The sequence below is a fragment of the Galeopterus variegatus genome, unplaced genomic scaffold (genome assembly GCF_000696425.1).
Source record: "Galeopterus variegatus unplaced genomic scaffold, G_variegatus-3.0.2 Scaffold13402, whole genome shotgun sequence".
NCBI lineage: Eukaryota > Metazoa > Chordata > Mammalia > Dermoptera > Cynocephalidae > Galeopterus > Galeopterus variegatus.
Genome location: NW_007739513.1, coordinates 1 through 8,125, shown reverse-complemented (window position 1 = coordinate 8,125; position 8,125 = coordinate 1). Strand labels below are relative to the sequence as shown.

Genomic DNA, 8,125 nt, shown 5'->3' with positions numbered 1-8,125 from the left:
CTATACTTAACCTCACTGAGATCTAGACTCGTCATACATCAGAAGTCATTTCAGGACTGTGATATTTAATTGAGTTCAGTGCGTGAACCTTGTAGATACTCAGTGTGATATTTTAAAATCTCTTTTCCAGAAATGGCCAATTATTCTAGCTCTTCTAGTGCGGGTTTCTTCCCCCATTCGCAAATCACTGAATCTCAGGGTCTCAAATAGAGAAGTTAGACTTGGGATAAAAATCACTAAACTTGGCTTCTTCTCCCAGGGGCACAGTCTGAATCTGCACAGAGCAGGATGCTGAGTGGAATTGGGGGCTTTGTGCTGGGCCTACTGTTCCTTGGGGTGGGGCTATTCATCTACTTCAGGAATCAGAAAGGTAAGGAACCTGTTGGTAACCGAGACGACCCATAGACTTTCCTGGGGGAAGAAATACGACTTTGCTCAAGTTAGTCATCTGTGTAGCTATGGCCCTGTATAAAGCCTTTCTTTTCCCATTTGACCTCAGATTTCTTGGAAATCCAGAAATCAACGATCCATGGTTACTGTGTTAAAGCATAAGGGGATATGACTTACAGAGGCAAGAGAAGGTTAACAAGCATAGAGATCTTGGGTAGAGAACCTGCGGCAAATGAAGGAAGAGCCACTAAGGGTATTGAAATTACACTGGATTTGTGTGACAGAAGCTTTGTAGGTTACACGCCCTCGGTTTCTGCTGTCCTCTCTCCCCCAGCTGATGTGGGTTGTGGACTTAGAGAAAGCTAGGTGGAAGATGTGGTGCTGGGGACTTGTATGTGGGGATAGATTTGCCTCCATATTATTTAAAAGTATGTATCTTCCCCTCTCTTTCCCAGGACATTCTGGACTTCAGCCAACAGGTAATGCCCTTTAATCCTCTTTTAGAGATAGATTTGGTTTCCCTGGAATAGATGATAGAGGTGACAATACCTGACAAAGAAATAATAGGAAAGGTGTTGAATTCAAATTTCTGATCAGATGATTTATAATAAAGCTGCTTCTCTCCACTTAATAAAAGACCTGTGTTCTAAAGAAGCATTGTCACAAGGAGACATAAGAATTTTTTTTTGTTTTTACTGTAATGCTATCACATAAGGTCCAAGAGAGGAAGAAATAAGCTGTTTGTCGACTTAGGTCTGGAAACAACATTCTCCCCTGTCTTCTGCAGGACTCCTGAGCTGAAGTGAAGACGACACCCGAGGAGAAACCTTCTGTTCCAGCATATTTGCAGCATGAAAAGTTTTCCTGCTTGGCTCTTATGCTCACACAAAGAGAGTCTTTCTCAGGACCTGGTTTGCTCCTGGTTCGGTGACCCTACAAAAAATGTCCTCCCTGGTGGCCTTCCTCAGCCTCTGCCCTTGGCCTAGAAGTCCCAGTGCTGACTGCAGTACCTGATCTTCATTCTTTCCCAGTCCCCATTGTTTTCAACCCTTAACTGCCCCCTGTGCATCTGAACTCATCTTTTGCACACATTACTTTATTAAATTTTTCTCGAATACATATTGAGTGAAAATCATTTGCTTCGTATCGCTTCAAGTGTAAGAAGTAGAAAGAAAAGAGTAAGGGATGATTACATCACATACAACAATGGTTTTCATTTATATTCCTGAATTTTGGTCAGATGTGAATCTGGAAGGTTTCCTTGCCTTGTTCCTTGATTCTTCCTGTGTTTTCTGCATTGTATAATTAGGCGTATTTAGCTGAGCTAGGAGAAAGCGCGTGCTGAACCCCGATCGTGGTGAACTCCTACATCCATGCATTCTCAAAGACAAAAACACAGGTCTCCTCACACCATAGGGTACAGGAAGGGGACAAGAAATATAAGAAATTCAGGTAACTTGTAAAGGATATACCCTCAAAATTTTTATGATCATGTTCTTAGGACTCTTCCGCTTTGATTTAAAAATGAAGTAACTAAACCTGAGTACTTCTTAATCTCAGATTAAGGATGAGCTTCAACACCTCAATCTTTTTCTGTCTTTCAGATAAAAATGAGTAGCATGCTGACTCTTTGGCTTGGGATGCATTCCTCCCCTTAAGTCGTCTCACAAGGTCTTCAGGACAAAGCCACAACTCTAAAGGAAAATATGTATTTCTGAGTCCCTCCAGATTATGTGACATACTTCTGTGTGACATAGGAGAATGCCTAGTAGATCTTACCTTAGCAGAAATCAGAAATAATGCTGGGAAACAAAGGGGAATGTATGAATAAACGGATATACATCCAAATAATGTAATACCCTGCAGCTGGAAGAATAAAAATGAGAAAGACTCATTAACCTGCTATGGAATAATCTCCAAAATATGTTTAGAATAAGGCACACGATTGTACCCAAGGTTGGTTATGAAGGATTAGACACAGAGATAGTGTGGTGACGACAGAAATCCCATGCTTTGTGGATTCCCAGATGTTCATTAGAAACCGGTATTTAATAACTAAGGGAGGAACATGAGGTCTTTTAGAAGAAACGTAGTTTCTTTCCTTTTGGAGGTGGCACCCAGAGGGATCAGTCCTCCTACCCGTCTGTGTGTTGGTTTTTTTCTTCTGTGTTAGACACTTTGGAGAAAAAAGAGCAAATGAAATTTACTATTGGGAATCCCCGACCCTTCTCAGATTTACTATTTTTTCTGTAGCCAATGGGGATAAAGCGTGAGACGGCATCACTTATTTCCAGCAGATATATCTGACTAGAAGGTCTTTATGATAAAGTCTTAAAGAGAAATCAGGGGAGGACCAGATGACTAAGTTAGATGGCGATAAGAAAGGCTGAAAATTTCCTTTAGTGGTATGAATTAGGACATGCTTAGATGCTTAGTGAGGGATGAGTATTTTCAGAGTAAGGCAAGATGTAGAGTGAGGTTTGGAGGAGCTGAGCATCTAAAGTGAAAGAGACACGTTTCCTGGATTTTCATGTCTGTATGGGAAATCTCTGCTAATATTAAAAGCATACATAAAAAGCTATGATGCTGATGTCTCACTGCTATTCCTGTTATAGAAGAACTGGGAACTGTGAGAAAGATCTATCACAACTCTGTTTGCCATGGGCTTATTATGCACAGATAAACGAAGGGAAAATCAAATAATGAATTATTGTTTATTTCCCACCAGGCACTGAATTATGCACTTCCAGATACTTTATTTTATTTAATTCTTATCATAGCCTCGCAGTCGGTGTATTATATCACAGTATGTTCGCAGTTAACTGCTGCCCATTAAAATATGTTGATCACCTAGTACTCAATAAATATTGATTACTGGGGTCTGTTCAGGAAAGCAAATATTTTGCATTTTTAACACTATATAGTGAAATAGAACACACATACAGAAAAACACATAAAGCATAAATGTACAGCTTAATTGCTCATTATAATGCCAACATCCATGGAACCAGCAGCCAGATCAAGAAATAGCACACAAGGCCTGGAACCCAGAGGCCCCAACGTGACTTTTCCTGTCGACACTGCTCTCCCTTCCCACCAGCATAACTCACCATCCAGACTTTCACAGCAATCACGTCTTTGCTTTTCAGTATACCTTCAAAACCTGATATGTATCCCTAAACATGCTTAGTGACAATATGTAAACTGAATCTTACAGTATGTTCTCTTTTGTGCCTGTTTTGTGATCTAATTATATTCAAGCAAGCAGCCAGGAATAATGATCTTGCCAATAAATGCTGCTGGGTCAAACGAATATACCTATCAAAAAAATGAAATTTCACACATCTCACATCATACACATATTAATTACAATAGAATTGTATATCAATATGTAAAAAGCAATAATAACTTCCAGAAGACAATATTAGAGAATATGTTTATGACCTTGAGATAGAAAAAGATTTTAAAATTCAGATCTAAAATTCAAAAAAAGAAAAGATTATCAGTAGTCACAGATATAATATACTTAAATAGAGAAAGTGCTGTGGTTTGTGTTCCAAGAATTCCGTGTGTTGGAAATTTGGTGCCTGCTGTGGTGGTGTTGGAGGGAGAGCCTTTAAGAAGCAATTAGGTTGTTAAGAGGGATTAATTCCACTCGCAGGACTGGGTTAATTCTCTCAAGAATGAGTTCTTGCTCTCCCAGGACTGAATTAGTTACTGTGAGGGTAGGTTGTTATAAACTGAGGCCGCCCACCACGTATTGCCCCTTTTGCATGTGCCTGCTTCCCCTTCCACTTCTCCACCATATTATGACACAGCATGAGGTGTGAGAGGAGATATAAGGTACATGCACCATATTTTCTTTATTCATTGATCCATTGATGGATACGGGTTAATTTCATAACATGGCTATTATAAATAATGCTGTAATGAAAACGTGAGATCAGATATATAAATAATGTGAGATCAGATATCTCTTTGACACTGACTTCAAGTCCTTAGGATATAAACCCTGTAGTGGGATGGATGGATTACAGGATAGTTCTATTTTTAACTTTTTGAGGGCCTTCCATACAGTTTTACATAATGACTGGACCAATTACATTCCCATCAACAGAGTACAAGGGTTCCCTTTTCTCCACATCCTCACCAACACTTACCTTTCATCTTTTTGATAGCAGCCATTCTGTGAGGTGATATCTCATCAGAGTTTTAATTTGCATTTCCCTAATGATTAGTAATGTTGAACATTTTTTCATATATCTGCTGACTCTTTGTATGTCTACTTTTGAGAAATGACTATTCAGCTTATTTGCCCATTTTTAAATGAGGTTATTTGTTTTTTACACTGTTGAGTTTTTTGAGGTCCTTATATATTTTGGATATTAACTCTTCTCAAATGTATTGCTTGGAAAACATTTTTTCCCTGTAGTGACGTTGTCTCTTCACTCTGTTGTTTCCTTTGTTGTACAGAAGCTTTTCTTTGGATATAGTCCCATTTCTGTATTTTTGCTTTTGTTGCCTGCTCTTTTGGGGTCAAATCCAAAAAGAATCATTGCCCAGACCAACGTTTTATATTTCCCTCTAAGTTTTTCTCTAGTATTTTTACAGTTTTAGGTCTTACATTTAAGTTTTTGATGCATTTTGAGTTGATTTTTGGATATGGTGTGAGAAAAGGGTCCGATTTCATTTTTCTGCATGTGGATATCCAGTTTTGTCAACACCATGAATTGAAAAGACTGTCCTTTTCTCATTATGTGTTCTTGGTCCCCTTGTTGAAAATCGATCAACCATAAATGCATGGGTTTATTTCTGGACTCTCTTTTCTGTTCCACTGGTCAATAAAGGAAACAATAAACAAAATGAAAAGGCAACCTGCAATATGGGAGAAAATATTTGCCAAATATATAGCTGATGAGGGATTATTTCCAAAAATATATAAGAAACTCTTACAACTTAATAAAAAAAGTTAAATAACCTAATTTTAAAAGTGGGCAAAGAACTTGAACAGACATTTCTCCAAAGAAGATGTTACAGATTGAATGTTTGCATCTGCCCCACCCCCAATTCTTATGTTAAATCCTAACCCACAATATGATGGGTGATGGTATTAAGAGTTGGGTCCTTTGGGAGTTGATTAGGTCATGAGGGTGGAGTCCTTGTACGTGGGATCAGTGCTCTTATAAAAGAGACTCCACAGAGCTAACTCTTTGGAGTCTCCCTCGCCCCTAACACCATGTGAGGAGACAGCAAGCGATGATAGTCTGTGAACCAGGAGGTGGGCCTTTACTAGACACTGACTCTGCCAGCCCCTTAATCCTGGACTTCCCAGCCTCCAGAACAGTGAGAAATACATGTCTGTTGTTTAAGCCACCAGCCTATGATATTTTGAGATATCACTACACACATGTGGATTGGCTATTTAAAACACACACATACACACACACACACACACATAAAAGTAAGTGTTGGTGTGGTTGTGGAGAAATTATAACCCTCGCCCACTGTAAGTGCAAATGTAGAACAGTGCAGCAGCTATGGAAAACAGTGTAGAGATTCCTTTAAAAATTCCAAATAGAACTGTCACATGACCCAGCAATCCCACTGCTGGGTGTTTATCCAAGAAAATTGAAATCAGAATCTCAGAGAGATATGAGCACTCCCATCTTCATTGCAGCATGGTTCATAGTAGCCAGGATATGGAAACAACCAAACTGTCTGTCAACAGATGAGTGGATAGAGAAAATGTGGTGTATACACACAATGGAACACTAACCAGTCTTAAAAAAGAAGAAAATCCTGCTATTTTGTCAAAACATGGAGGAACCTGGAGGACATTTCCTAAGTGAAATAAGCCACCTGTATTTTTTGTCACACACAATATCTCTTATCTTTTTTACTGTTTATTTTGGGGGACTTTATTTCTTAGTGAATTTCTCTTTTTTTACCCAGAACAAAATTTAATCAATTTTCCCACTGTGATGAAAGACTGTGTAGTTTACTGTACTTAATTCTACAGCTGCTTATTTTAACGTTATAAAATGTAACACTAAATACATGTTATTTGATTGAAGAAAAATACTCTCCCATGTAGAAAAACAGATTAGAAGAATGCGGCTTTTGTTTTTCTCTTTCCTCCTGCTTCTAGATATTTTTAAATGTTATCAAGGTTGTATATTATATTAGTTAGTAATTGAATCCACCTGTTAATAAAGTAATCTCAGACATATAGAACCAAATAATAATGTTTTAAAATTATATGTTCTATTAAATGGTTTTACTTTATAGTACATTAACATTTATAACAACATACACGCAATATATTGCCTAAATTAATTTAATATACAAGGATATTACAAAAGGTTTGTGGAAAAGTAGCATTAAAGATAACACTAATCTTTCCATGAACTTTTGAAGTACCCTTATATTTGATAAATTTTATTATGAAAGAAAATTACCTCAAGCTTGAATAAATAGATGACTCTGTGAAATGTCTTCCCTGAATTACATTTTCATTTCACATGCTAATCTTGCATCAAGGACTAATGAAAAGATATGGCCATTTTTAAATGTTTCTATTACTTCTAGAAAACAGTTGTTTCTTTATCCAAATTCTGTATATTATTTATTGAGACTGTAATATAAACCCATGAAATTTTTAATTGGAAGCATAAAAAGCAAATACCTCTTGAAGAACTGATATGCTTCCATTGATAAGACAAGAGAAGGCTTAAAATCCATTATATTTTTCTATTGTATTTAGTCCCATTAAAAGATAATACTAATCTTTCCATGAACTTTTGAAGTACCCTCATATTTGATAAATTTTATTATGAAGGAAAATTACCTCAAGCTTGAATAAATAGATGACTCTGTGAAATGTCTTCCCTGAATTACATTTTCATTTCACATGCTAATCTTGCATCAAGGACTAATAAAAGATATGTCTCTATTACTTCTAGAAAACAGTTGTTCCATTTTTCAAAATCTGTATATTATTTATTGAGACTGTAATATAAACCCATGAAATTTTTAATTGGAAGCATAAAAAGCAAATACCTCTTGAAGAACTGATATGCTTCCATTGATGAGACAAGAGAAGGCTTAAAATCCATTATATTTTTCTATTGTATTTAGTCCCAGAGATTTCAGAGCTAAAGGTATGGCACACACATTCTACCACCTTGGTTTTATTGCATTATCATGGTTTAATCATAAAATTTTTGCATGTTCATTGCAATAATTTCAGCAAGTCAGGAATGTTTGATTTGTAATATAAAAGCCCCAACCTGCAATTTCTTCATCTGCTTTCTCAGACATAAGCATGGCTGATAGTTGGACAGAATATCCTTTCAGATATCACCTACAATGCCCTCACAGTCCCCTTCCCCTGCTGGAAGTGAATGCCCTCACAGGCCCCTTCCCCTGCTGGAAGTGTTTTTAGAAATAATTTAAATCTTTAGCTTGCCTTTCTCAAAATAAAAACAAAGCATATTTAACCTACCAATATTTATGCTGCTTTTCTCATTTTTATCCCATTTTCTTTCATTCGACAGTGTGTGTAAGATTTATTTTCCAGCATACTTTCCCATCCACAGGACTTTTCTGAGGTCTGTCCCCTCCCCTGTCTACCACACTTTCTTCGTTACATAGGCTCAGCCTCTCCTGCCACATTCGTCCAGCAGCATCTGGAGTTTCAGGCTCGGTGTCCCTCGCTGCCTTGTTTTTCTCATTT

General features: G+C 37.3%; 1 long non-coding RNA gene across 1 annotated transcript; it reads left to right on the top strand.

Annotated features, from left to right (window-relative positions):
- The first annotated feature begins 208 nt into the window (after positions 1-208).
- On the top strand, positions 209-1,522 carry LOC103581583. The gene is made up of 3 exons (XR_549679.1): positions 209-370; positions 846-869; positions 1,178-1,522. It is a non-coding gene; the product is annotated as an uncharacterized LOC103581583 (long non-coding RNA).
- The last annotated feature ends 6,603 nt before the right edge of the window (positions 1,523-8,125 follow it).